The sequence below is a fragment of the Tenrec ecaudatus genome, chromosome 10, assembly GCF_050624435.1.
Source record: "Tenrec ecaudatus isolate mTenEca1 chromosome 10, mTenEca1.hap1, whole genome shotgun sequence".
Classification (NCBI taxonomy): Eukaryota; Metazoa; Chordata; class Mammalia; order Afrosoricida; family Tenrecidae; genus Tenrec; species Tenrec ecaudatus.
This window is the reverse complement of record NC_134539.1, coordinates 125,467,800-125,481,856: the sequence shown is the minus strand read 5'-3', so window position 1 is coordinate 125,481,856 and position 14,057 is coordinate 125,467,800. Positions and strand designations below refer to the sequence as shown.

General features: G+C 46.0%; 1 pseudogene; it reads right to left on the bottom strand.

Moving 5' to 3' along the window:
• Window positions 1-12,069: 12,069 nt before the first annotated feature.
• On the bottom strand, window positions 12,070-13,515 carry LOC142458260 (E3 ubiquitin-protein ligase TRIM13-like; annotated as a pseudogene).
• Window positions 13,516-14,057: the final 542 nt, after the last annotated feature.

Sequence of the window (14,057 nt, the reverse complement as noted above, 5' to 3'; positions counted from 1 at the left end):
AAGTCACGTGGGGCGCGGGCAGGTCCGCAGCTGGGCGAGCGGAGGAGGAGGAGGGCGCCCGCCCAGGGGGGTCACTGGCCCCGGGGAGACCTGCGAGGTTTAGGCCTTCGTGGGACCGGGCGCTGCTCTAGGCAAAGCCCAATTCTCGATGGGGCAGGTTTGTTTTCTTTCTGCCATTTATTTTTGATGTTTTGAAAGTTGTGCTGTAGGTGGAAGTCAGCAGGGCGAGGTGGTTTCCCATTTAAGAGTTTGCACAGAATGGGGTTCACAACAGTGATTGCCCCCCCCACTTCCCCAGTGTGTCAGCACTCTATTTCCCCCCACTTCCCTCCACCCCCCACTCCCTGCCTTCCCGTTTCCTTTCCCAGGGCTGACCTACCCCTTTCTGCCCAATCCTAACTACGCCTGTGGGTTTCCGGGAGTAGAAAGCCCCATCTTTCTCCTGCGAAGCGTCTGGTGGCTTCACACTGCTGACCTTGTGGGTCACAGCCCAACCTACTATGCCTCCAGGATGCTTCTTGCTCACCTTGTAGGTTTGTTTGTCATTTGGCTAAACGTGGAGCCCAGAGGCTGTGGATCCGGACCAGGCTTTGAAGGGTGCCTAAGGACCACTGTCTTGAGGTTTGCCGGGTCTCTAGCAGACCCGTCAATCTAGTCTTTTTTCATCCTTTTATGCCCCCTCTCCATCCAGGATCTCCTACGGTGATCCCTTTCCCAGTGCTCAGCAGTGGCAGCAAGGCAACATCTAGTTCTCCCGTTTCAAGGTCATAGAGACGAGGGTTCACAAGGTCTAAAAGCAGTTAATGACCAGAATGGAGTAATCTTTCAAGACCTTTGTTTGCTGATGTCGCATGACTCAAAATGAGAAGAATCCACTGCAAACACCCATTGATGATTGGAACATGGATTGTACATAGCAAAGCATAAAAAATTAGAGGAAAAAAAGGAAATGGAATGCATAAAGATCAATACTCTAGGCATTAGGGAGCTGAAATGGGCTGGTATTGGACATATGAATCGGACAATCATATGGTCTACTATACCAGGAATAATGAAGAGGAATGGTGGTAGTGTGCACATCATCAAAACGAACATGTCAAGATCTATACTGAGGGAGCGGGGAAGGAGTGGGGGAAATGAGGAGCTGATACCAAGGGCTCAAGTAGAAAGCAAATGCTTTGAGAATGATGATGGCAACATATGTACAAATGTGCTTGACACATGGATGGATGTATGGATTGTGATAAGAGTTGTATGAGCCTCCAATAAAATGAATAATTTAAATTTTTAAAATAAGATCTATACTGAAGCCCAAGACTTTCAGTGGTAGGACAATATCCATACACCTAAAAGGAAGACAGTGAATACAACTATTACTCAAATTAACACACCAACCCCTAATGCCAAAGAAGAAGAAATTGAAGGTTTTTACTAATGTCTGCCATCTGAAATTGATCAAACATGCAATCAAGATGCATTGAAAATCACTAATGCCAGGAGGTGAGGGAGAGAGGGGGAACAGATTACAATGATCTACATATAACCTCCTCCCTGGGGACGGACAGCGGAGAAGTGGGTGAAGGGAGATGTTGGATGGTGTAAGATATGACAAAATAGTAATAATTTATAAATTTATCAAGGGTTCAAAGGGGAGGGAAGGGGAGGGAGGGGGGAAATGAGCTGATACCAAGGGCTCAAGTAGAAAGCAAATGTTTTGAGAAGGATGATGGCAACATATGTACAAATGTGCTTGACACAATGGATGGATGGATGGATGGATTGTGATGAGTTGTATGAGCCCCCAATAAAATGATTTTTTTAAAGAAAATTACTAATGATTGGAATGTGAAAATTGGAAACGAAGAAAAACTAGTTGCTAGGAAACATGGTCTCAGTGATAGAAAGAGCCTGGAGAACATGTGATTGAATTTTGCAACACCAGTAATTTATTCATTGCATATTTTTTCAACAACATAAGTGGTGACTATACACGTGAACCTCACCGAGTAGAATATGCAGTAATTGAATTGCTGTATCATGGAAAAAGACAACAAAAAAGTGCAACAAGGTCAGGGGCCAACTTGTCGGGCACGGGGAACAAGGCTGGCCCAATGGCAGAACAGATCATGTTGCTCATATGCAAATTCACGTTGAAGACGAAGAAATTAAAATAATTCCAAGAAAGCCAAGCTAGGACCTTGGGTTTATCACGCCAGAATTCAGAGGCCAGCTCAAGATTGGATTAGACCTATTGAACACTGATCATGGAAGATCAGCTGAGTTGGGGGCAACATCACGGACACCATACATGGAGAAAACAAAGGGTTTCCAAAGAGTCAGGGAAGAAGGAAAAACAAAATCGGGTGTCGCACAAGACTGAATCTTGCTCTTGAGTGTAGTATAGATAAAGGAGATGGAGGCGATAATGAATAAAACAGCTGAATAGAAAATTGCAAGGGACAGCTTGAAAAGATAAGGTATCATAAGGAAATGTGCCAAGACACGGAGTTAGAAACCCAAGAGAGAAGAAGATTCTTGGCATTTCTCAAGCTTAAGGAGCTAAAGAAAAAACTCAAGCCTCAAGCTGAACTATTGACGGATTCTCTGGGTGTAATCCTGCCTGAAGCATGAAGCATCCAAAGATGGAAAAAACTCACAAAGTCAGGATGCCAAAAGGAATTGGTAGCTACTCAGACATTTCAGAATGTTACATATGATCAAGAGCCGTTCATTTTGAAGGAAGAAGTCAAGCTGTACTAAAGGTATTGGCAAAAAACAAAGCTCCAAGAACAGACAGAACACCCATGAAGATGTTTCCACAAACAGAGGCGATGCTGGAAGCACTCGCTAATTTGTGGCAAGAGATTTGGAAGACAGCAGCTGCCTTTTTCTGTGTTAACTTTTTCTTGTTTTGGATACATATCATATAAGTGATATATATATATGCATATATATAACATAATGATTAAGGGCTCAAGTAGAAAGCAAATATTTTGAAAATGCTGATGACAACATATGTACAAATGTGCTTGACACAGTGGATGAATGTTTGGATTGTGATAAGAGCTATAAGAGCCCCCAATAAAATGATTTAATTAATTAAAAAGAAAAAACATACTGATAATAGTTTTGTGATGTGTGTGTATATATAATAGTGGTCTCAAACCTTACCTGTCCTTTTGTGATTGACTTACCATAATGCCCTCCAGGTTCAGCCATGTTGTGAGATGTTTCAAAGAGTCATTGTTCTTCTGTAATGCTCTCTAGTAGTCCATCGTGTGTGTAATATAATAAATAAGCGAGAATGAACACAGGTGTGCGCATGTCTATTTATGTCATGGCTCAATTCTTTAGGATATCTTATTTCTAGGAGTGGGACTGGCCGGTCAATGGCATTTCTATTTCTAGCTTCTTAAGGAAGAGTCGCACTGTTTTCCATTGAGGTTGTGCCACTTGACATTCCCACCAGCAGAGTCCCAGTCTCCCTGTAACCTGAGCACCATTTGTGGGTTTCCGTTTTGTTTGCTTTTGATGAGTGGTTGTGATTGGCATATCTCTGTGGATACATTTCTTCCTTTTAGGTAGCTGCTTGAATGTCTTCTCTGATGAAGAGTCTGTTCACATCCGTGGCCCATTTTCTAATCGGATGGTCTCTTCTCTGTTGTTATTGAGGGACTGAAGTTTTCTGTAAAGTTTAGAGATCAGGCCCTTTTGGATACTGTCACCAATTCCCCCATCCCCCACCCCCGACTCTCAGTAGATTCTCATTTTACTCTTTTGGAGAAAGTGGCATACTAGGTTAAGCATGGGGCTGCTAACCACAGAGACGGCAGTTCAAACTCACCATCTGCTCTGCAGGAGAAAGATGAGGCATTCTGTTCCTACAGAGAGTTACAGTCTCAGATACCCTGTGTCCTGCCGATTTGCTGGATTCCCTGGTGGCCATGGTTTTCCTGATGAGCATGCATATTTCCTTTTTAGGGAGTTCCACTTGTTGAATTTATCTTCTACTGTTTGTGCACTTTTACTGTACTTCAGCCAAAGATGCGGGTAGATGTAGCTTTCTACGGCCGCTCTGCGGATGATAGAGCAAACCCAAGGAATGGAGAGGCCCGAGCCCCTGGTCAGCATAGTTCTTTCTGGATAAGTCTCCTTCTATCCCAGGGGCCCGGGCTCTGATATATGGGGATACAACCCTTGGGGTTTGGAGCTCACATATCTTGAACACAAGAACTCACACGTGTGCTCAAAATTGCATATTTAGATTTCCTTTAATTTCCCATTTTCGGGCCTGGGTGTAGGAAAAATGGGTGGACAAGAGGTCAGATGAATTCCACAGAGGGGATAGGATAGAGGTGGTAAAGAGAAAGAAGGCATTTCAGGAGAGGTTGGTTGGAGTTTGCACTGGGCACAGGGTAAGTGGCAGACATAGGGGAATGATAACTGCTTTGGACTAGGACTACCAATAGCTACCATTTGGGCTTTCATACGCCACCTACTGTGTGCCAGCATTGTCTCATAATCCTGACCAATGGTTACACACTGGGCTGCTAACCTAAAGGTTCGAGGTTGGAAGCCACCAGCGGCTCCACGGAGGAAAGGCCTAGCGATCTGTAAAGATGGCAGCCATGGTAACCCTGCAGTTCTGCTCTGTCTCATGGGGTCACTATGGGTGGAATTTACAGCATGTAGCAGCAACACAAAAAAAAACTCATTGCTGGGCAGTCAATTCCAACTCATCAAGGATAGACTAGAACTGCCCCACAAGGCTTCCAGGACCCGCAGTCTTTACATCCCTGGGCAATGACATCATGCTTGATAACACGGAGGGGCAGTGAGAGAGGAAGACCCTCGGGAAGATGCAGGAGCGCAGTGGCTGCAACAAGGGGCTCTGAGCTACCCGTGTCAAGGATGGTGTACGCAGGTCTAGGCGGTGTTCTATTCTGCTGTGCCTGCTTTGGGTCACGGTGAGTCAGAACGGACTTGATGGCATCTCACCACCACCACCTTGGTCTTCGGGGAAGCAGACTGCCAGGTCTTTCTCCCGCAGAGCAGCCAGTGGGTTTGAACTCCTGACCTTTGGGTTAGTAGTCAGGGGCTTCATCATAGCGCCACCAGGGCTCCTGTGCCAAGAGTGACAACAATGCTTGTGAACTATGTAAGACATATGTCCACTTTGCAGACGACAAAGAGGAGACTTCCTGCTCCTGTAAAGGGTCCCAATCTCTCTGTCCTATAGGGCCCCCGCCAGTTGGAATCGACTCCTCGTGGCAGTGAGCGAGCTTAACTCAATATTCTATTTCCTCGTTCTCGCCCCACGGGCTCCTGTTCCCCCAGGATCCCTTCCTCAGCAAGTTCTCTTTCATGTGAGGTTTTTTTTGTCATTGTTTGTTTTGTCCTTTTTGATCTGGGAGCGACAACAGGCCAAAGACGAGGGGGTGTAAGACATGAAGATGCGTTCATAGTATCTCCAAGATCTCATTCGTTCTCAGCACCAGCCCTGGCGATAGTCTCGTGATCCCATGCTCCACGGAGAGCGCCCTGGTGACGCAGTGGTTAAGCCCTCCGCTGCAGACGGTGAGGCCAGCAGGCCCCGCCCACCAGCTGCTTCATGGAAGGAAGCTGGCTATCTCTTTCCATCCCTGGTTACAGCCTTGGAAACCTTCAGGAGTGGTTCTACTTTGTCTTCCAGAGTCACTAAGAGTCAAAGCCGACTCAGAAACAATGGGTGATTGTTAACAAAGGAGGAAACAGGGGCTTAGAAAAACCAGACTGTTTACCTAAGACAATAAAGATTGGCTCCCTGATTCTCTGACTCCAGAAGCGAAACCTTCCTCACAGTAAGGCGCTCACTGCCCAGTTTCCAGGAAGCAAACTCTGTCTCGTGTGGGTGGGGCGGCCAGTGACTCGGGGCAGGATGTTTATGAAATCCTCTTTCTAGGCAGAGAGGTTAGGAAGGCTGGCTGCTGGGGTGAAGATGGCGCTCGGGGCCACATTTGTTTATCAACTTCAGGCTACTGGTGCTCCCTGACACCTACTGGGTGGCACCAGGCGACTGGGAGTCAAGAGAATCCATGTGAGGCTAACCAGGCCTGCCTTCTCATCCAGGGGACAAGAAAGTACAAAGCAGAAAGGGGAGCAGGCCTGGTGGGAAGATGGGGTCCTCACCTGCAGAACAGAGAACCTGATAACACCATTTTCATGTGGAAACAGAGTGAATGACAGGTGTGCAAGTGGCAATTCAGTTGCTTCTCACTCATAGCAATTGTGATTCAGGGTAGAACCCCATTCCGGCTGTGTTCAAAGGCTGGCCTTTCCAAAGCAGAGCGCCAAGCCTTTATCTCAAAGCGTCTCTGAGTGGACTCGAACCACCAACCTCTCCGTTTTAGTAACCCATTCAAATGACTGACTGAGGATGATCTTGTGCTATAGGGTAGAGCTGTTCCACAGGGTCGTCTTGGCTGTACTTCTTACAGAAGCAGATCACCACGTCTTTCTGCGGCAGCACCACTGGACGGGTAGTTTTGAAGTGGCAGTCTTAGTAGACCAGCCCTTAGCCCTTGGCGCCACTCAATGACCAAGAGGACCCCATACATGTTAACCCTCGTGATGGATTAGTGCAACGTTTCTCAACCTGTGGGTCTCCACCCCTCTGGGGGGGTGGTGGTGGTGTCGAACGACCTTTTCACAGGGGTCACCCGATTCATCACGGTAGCAAAATGACAGTGATGGAGTCGCAATGAAAATAATTGTATGGTTGGGAGGTCACCGCCACATGAGGAAGTGTATTAAAGGGTTGCTGGGTTGGTGGGTGTCGCCGGGCTGGAGAATCTATCGATCCTTCGACACTCCATGGAGCAATAGCCTCCAGTATTGAGCCCGACGGCTCACAAGAGAGCAAGCTGGACCAGTCCAGCCGGGGCCCAGCTATCTGAGCCAGAGGCCGTTTGCGTGTGTAGGTTGGGAGAGTTAGATGGAGTAATAGACGTCATTTGCCTGCAAATTCATTTTGAGCGCGCATACTGAGTCTACCTATGCCACTCTCGTGGCATTCCAGGTCAGACTGCGGGCGTGGTCCATCACCCCGCGCTGTCGCCCTGAGTCCCTTGTGGAGGACATTAACTGTTGTTCCCATTGGGAAGATGACCGGGGAAACCTAAATGAGCTATGTGATGTTACTCGGATGGCTAGAGAGAGGGAGATGGCCCGCAGACCCAGCCTCTCCTGTTAGTTGCTCTGTCTTCTGAAACAGGCTCAAACGTGGCAACGATGGGGAGGCCGGCACAGGAGCAGGCGTTGTGTCATCCTCTCATGCGACGGGTCGCTGTGAGTTGGAAGCATCTTTTTTTTTTAATCATTTTATTGAGGGCTCGTACAACTCTTATCACAATCCATCCATCCGTGTGTCCAGCACATTTGCACATGTGTTGCCCTCATCATTCTCAACACATTGGCTTTCTACTTGAGTCCTTACGTTGGAAGCATCTGACAGTAGCTAACAGCAAAGCGTTTGGGAAAGATTATCATGCCCACTTCCCAATACCATGAAATGAAGTCAGTATTAGCCCTGAAAGAAGTCTAAAGATGTCCAACCAAGTTCTGATTTCTTCCAAAAGAACCACGACGGCCCTCTGTAGTGAGGTATTCTCATTGTTTTACCAAAATAATATTTCGAACAATCCTGATCATTCGCTTTTTTCCTTCTTTATTTGGTTAATGTTGTGAGTTACACGGATTGATATTTAATGACTGACCAAGCCACTGAAGTATTCTAGGAAGAAACTGCCTTGCAGGATAGTGTAGCATTTTTATTTATTGCTGGATTCGATTTGCTAATATTTGGCTAAGGAGTTTTGCACCTCTGTTCCGGGGGCATCCGTCTGTCATGTTCTTTTCTCAGATTTTATTCTCAGGATTATGCTGCCCTCATCAAACGGAACGAGGGCCATTCCTGTCATCCTTCTTTTCTGAAAGGCTTATGAATTCTTCCTTCCTTCAGTGCTGGATAGAATTTGCTAGAAAAGCAACCAGGACATTGACTTTTCTTTGTGAGGCTCTAAGTTACTCATTCGGTTTCTTTAACTGACATAAAGCAAACAAACAAACAAAAAACCCCACTGCAGTTAAAGTGGAGTCTAACTCATAGTGACCCTGTAAGCCACAGCAGAACGTCCTTAGAGGGTTTTCAAGGTCGTGAACTTTTCCAGAAACAGACTAGCACATCTTTCTCCCTCAGAGTGGACGGTGGATTGAAACTGCTGACGCTGTGGCTAGCAGCCCACTACTTTAACCACTGTGCTACAGAGCTCCTCTGGTATAAACCCCCCAAATCACACCCACTACCATGGGGTCCAATCTGCCTCACGGCCACCCCGCCCAGGGTTCCCAAGGCAGTGTGCTCTGCATTTCTTGCGGGTGTGTACCAAGTACAGAGATCGAGGGGTCATAAGGTATTGGTATCGCAGTTGTTTAAGCCAATGCCGTCCTTATTTCCATGGTGGTGCTGCAATCCCACCATCCCACCAGAAATGGATGAGCCTTCCAGTCTCTCCACCTCCTCTCCACCACTTACCAGTGTCTGCTTGGGTTTTTATTTTGCTCAGAGTGTTGGCGTCAGGTGATTATCTCGTTGTTGTTTTCTATTGCATTTCTCTTTTCTAAAGAACTACTGCCCAATCACATCAACTTTCCATTTCTGGGGATTTGGATGCTTCACACCAATGGGATCACACAATATGTGACCTTCTGTGTCTGCTCCCTCCCACTGAGCACACACCTCTCAGGGCTCATCCATGTCGTCGCATGTATCAGCACTCTCTTGTATGCATTTCCCACATTGATCCTCACTGTAACTATTATGATAACATTGTTAGGAACATGGTGTGCAAGTGTTTTTAATCAAAAGATCGCTTAATTGGGGCCTCTGACAGTTGCCATAACAATCCATACATCAATTGTATCAGGCATATTTGTACATATGTTGCCATCATTATTTTCTAAACACTTACTTTCTATTGAGCCCTAAGTATTGGCTCCTCTTTTTTCTCTCCCTCCCTCTCCTCACCCTGTGACCCCTTGCCAAATTCTAAATTACTATTTTCCACTGTCTCCCTTCCCCCATGGTTTCTGTTGTTCGTCCCCCTGGCCCAGGAGTTGCAGGGGCAGGGGTTAATGTGTCAATCATTGCAATCAGTTCCCTCTTCCTGCCCTCACCTCCCACCTTCCCCCTACCCTCCTGGTATCCTACTCCCATTCCGTGGGCCGTGAGCTCTTATCTCTAATCTGTCCCTGTGCACATGCTCTGGTCTAGCCCACAGTGAAAGACAACACTGGGGTCATGATAGTGGTGGGTGGGGGGGAGCTTCGAGGAACCAGAAGAATATTGTATGTTTCATCAGTGCTATACTGCACCCTGGTTGACTCATCCCTTCCTTGTGACTCTTCTGTGAGCTCATGTACCATTGTGTACAGATGGGTTTGGGGGTCTCTGCTCTGATCCCCCTCGTTCTCAACAATATGTTTGTTTGTTAGTTTGGGTTAGGTCTTCTGATGCCTGTTACCTGAACCCGTCAACACCTCATGATCGCACAAGCTGATGTGTTTCTTCCACGTGGGCCTGTTGCTTTTCTGCCAGATGGCCGCTTGTTCAAGCCTTTAAGACCCCAGATGCTATATCTTTTGATAGTTGGGCACCATCCGCCGCTTTCTTCACCACATTTTCTTATGTACCCATTTGGTCTTCAGCAACCGTGCAGGGAAAGTGAGCATCACGGAGTGCCAGGCTGTTAGAACAGTGTTCTGGCATCGAAGGAGGGCATGAGCAGAGGCTCGCAGTCCACCCACTGCCTCCATGTATTGCCTTATAAATATATGTACATAGGCCAATACCTCTATTTTGTACGAATTAATGTTCTTACAGATGTACTCACCTATGCTTATACCGCTATCCATAGCTTTGCTTCCTAGCTCTTTTGCTTCCTTTTACCTTCCTCCAACCCCACCATCACGCTCGCCCTTCTTCCGCCTCTTAGTAATTCCTCTCAACTAGACTGATGTTGCTCCAACACCCCCAGAGTCTCTACTTCCTCTTCATTGTTGATTTTAGTTCCCTAGTTGTTCCCCTGTCTATGGTGTCCGCTCACCGCTCCCTTCCCCAGCTTCCTTCTCCCCCAAGTCTCTCCAGAACTGTCAGTCCCACTGTTTTCAACTCAAGCTTGCTTTCCATGCCTCTCATATAAGTAGGCAAACCAACAATAACAGAGACCAAACAAAAAGAAAACCAAATAAAAGGAGAACAGGAAAAAAAGATAATAATAACTAGCAAAATAAAAAACAAAGAAAAAGCATACATAATTCCAGGCCTGTAGCTTAGTATCTCCCCACTGGTCCTGGGGGAATTCCCAGAGCTGCCCGGTCTAGCCTGAAGTCTATTTTGGGGGCTCCTCAGGGGCTTTGTGGCTTGGCTTTGCTCCTGTTGCTCATCTGTTATGTTTCCTTTTTGGATCGCCCCGCAGTGAGGGGTTCGGACCAGTCTAACTCACAGCCATGTGTCCCCAGTCTTGTCCTCTGTCTCGGCATGCTCCCGTGAGGGGACATCCTGGCAAGCTGTTGTCAGCCCTCTGTACCTTAGCAGCTTTACACAGGGACATCGTCCTCCGGGCTCGGTGTGCCAGTATGGGGTCTAGAAGGTTCCCTCTCTCTCTTTCATTCTTGGTTCGCTTCCATGTGGGTGTGGCAGGTCGACCCCTCTCCCCAACCTGTAGGTTTAGAGTTGTCCTCTAGCACTTGACTTCTAGGGAAGGGTCAGTTTGGGTCTGATTGTGGGCAGCCCTGTAGCCCACTCTCCATGCATTGCTCCATGTGGATACATTGACCGCAAGGTTTGGTGCAGCGTGGTGTGCACGTTTTGGTGTGAACGTCTGTTCTCAGTTTTCTCAGAAGCATGGTCCTAGGCGTGGAAATGCTGAGGCCTGGGATAATTCTATATGTAAGATTTTGAGGAACTGCCCACTTGCTTTAAAAAGTGCCTGTGACATTTTGTAATTCCGCCAACAACGTTTGAGTGTACCCGAGTTGTCATTTTTGATTTTGTCCCCATCCTTGCCAACCCTTGCTTTTGTCCATCTTTGTGTGTGTGTGTGTGTGTGTGTATGTTCATATATGTATATATGTATGTATATATCGACCGCGGTGGGTGTGAAATGCTAATGGTGGTCATGATAAGCATTTCCCTGATGACTAATGATGATGTGCATCCTTTCATGTGCGTGGTGATCGTTTGAATATCTTCTTCACAGTGAGGTCTATTAAAATCCGGTGCGCATGTTTAAGTTGGGTTATTTGTCTTTTTATTGTTGAGTCGTTAGAGTTCATTATATAGAGACTGGACAATATGAGAGAGATGATTTGTATATATTTTCTCCCCATTCGTGGGATGTCTTTCTTGGGGAGGAAGTTCAGTGTGCCATTTCTTTGGGGCCCTGTCATTTTGGTATCTGACCTAAGGAGCTATTGCCTAGTCGGACATCAGGCAGGTTTACATTTGTCTCCTTCTAAGAAGTCAGCACTGAAATTTAGGTGTCAGATTCATTTTGAGGAAATTTCTGTAGAAGGTGTAAGATACGGTCTAACTTCATGTTTAGGCATCCGGTACCATTCAAATACAAAGGAGAAACACAGACAGGAGGGTAGTATGAAGGTGGAGATAGCTTTCAAGATTTTAACTTGGATTTTTAGCATTCTTTTTTTTTCCTATCTCCAAATTGTAGTCTTTATTGTATGTAAGATGAACAAAGACCTCATTAATACATTAGATCACGGGTTCTCTCTCACATCCCAGTTTTTAGTATAAACACAACTCATTAGTGGGAAGGTGCTTGTCTCAGCACTTTTCAAAACAAGAGGTTCAGAATTGTACCATTAAATTACACCTTTACCTTTTAAGCACTTAACACGAACAACATACTATATAAAGCATTTTTGGAGGTATACTTTTGTACTTTTGAAGTGTCTGACTTGGAATTGTTAGCAAAACTTAACTAAGACAATAAAGGGCATCTGAAACAGATTTTATAATAGTTTGTATTTACACACAAATTCTGCCGCATTGTTCAGCACTATCAAAGTATAATTCTTGAATTGTTCACTGAAAATGAAAATTCCATCTGCCACCTGTTCCCAGTAAAAAATTGATTGTTCTAAAACATCAGCTGATTTCGTCAGATAGAGAGAACTGATGTTTGAAAGATGTCCTTTCCACGCTGCAAATTCATCCACTAGAGACCATTCCAGAGATATGCCAGGACCAAAGGAAAGGATAAGGCCAAAGAGTAAGAGTATTACAAATAACAGATAAAAATCCCAAGGAATTTTGCTAATAAGTGTGCCAGTGTCTTGAGGCAAAGAAAGTTTATCCACATCTACTAGTTTTATATCTTCCCACTGACTGGTATCAAAGTTCTTCATTAAAGGGTTTGTGGGCAGTTTCGAAGGAGGTAAAGGGGTTTCCTTGATTACTTTGATTTTCTCCCTGAATTCTTGCATCTGTTGTAGAAATACAATGGGTTTTGACGCATCTTCGAAAGCCTCGGCAATGTTAAAGGCCATTCGTTGCTCCTGCAAGATAGTATTGAGTTTGTTGATCTCTGGATCATAGGCTTGCGTAACTGCAAGTTTCATGGTCTCAAAGTCAGACAGGATTTCATTCTTCTTTTGCTCCAATGTATGTTGTAATTTTTCAAAAAAGTCCTTCCCTTTATCAGAATCTTTAGTCAGTAACTGTAGGGTTCCCTTTTGCTAGTTTCTAAGGTATCCAAGCGAGAGAGAGCATCTCCCCGACGCCAGGTCTCAAAACTCTGGAAGAGAGACTCGAAGGCATTCCTTTCCTGAGCATAGGCATCTTCCATAGAACAGAACGCATGCTTGGTGTGGTCATGCGAGTAACACAGGTCCCACACATGAGCTGCGTGTCAGTCAGGCAGAAAACGTTGAGAGGCTGCCCGACGTGTCCTTTGCATGTTGGCATTTTGGGAGAGATCTTGATTTTGTTATATTTTTCTACAATGCCCTTCAGGGAATAATTGACCTGCAAGCTATTGACTCCAGTAGCTGATGTTTCTTTACGACAGGTGGGGCACTTGAATGGAGACGGTCTCCAGAGAGAATTCCGCACATTCCCCTCTAAGAGTCCTTCTAAGCATTTTTTGCAGAAGTTGTGTGAGCAGGGCAAAACTCGAGGGTCATCAATCAGACTGCAACAATTGGGCACGTGAGGCCTTCTTCAAGCAACTCCATCACATCCTTTTGCCAGAGGAGCAGCTGGTGGGTTTGAAATGCTGACCTTGTTGATTACCTGACATCGCCACCATGTTTCCTCCGTTTCCTGTAGCACGTCTATGTATTCTTCAGGGTTACTATTTTCCAGGCCCAGACGACCAAGTTTCTTCACTTGGTAACTGTCACTCCTACTAGAGACTACTCCGGAGGAACGGCCGCCGGCCTAACAGCCACGGGGCTCGCCGGCGAGCGCCAAGCCCAGCCACGAAACGTGCCCCCCCTCCGGCCCCGCAGCTCCACGGCCCGCCTTTTTCGATTTTTAGCGTTCTATTCATGGTGTGCTTAGGTATTACTTTTTTTTTTCCATATTATTTCGGGTTGTTTGAACTTTTTGGATTTGTAACTTGAAATTTTTTCTCCAATTAGGACAATTTTTCAGGCTTTAGATAGGAGTTTCTGTTGATCTTATTTCCGAAATGGTGGAAACGGTATGGCTCTACCTCTGACCTCCTCCAATTCTCAAGGTCAATTGCCAGAAGGCAGAGGTCAGACAGGCCTCCACCTTCCATCCCTTTATTCTGAGACCAACGGTTCTTCCCCACAGCACTGCTTTTGTGATTGGGTTCGATAATTCAGTATCGTGGCCACAGAGAACTCACAGGCAATGCTCACAATGATGGGGTTTGTTTGGGAAATTAACAGATTATAATTCAGATGAGCTATTGCGCAGACAGGACTGTCTCTCCTTTGCCGTGCCTGCAGTCAGGTTTCTCTCTGGACCT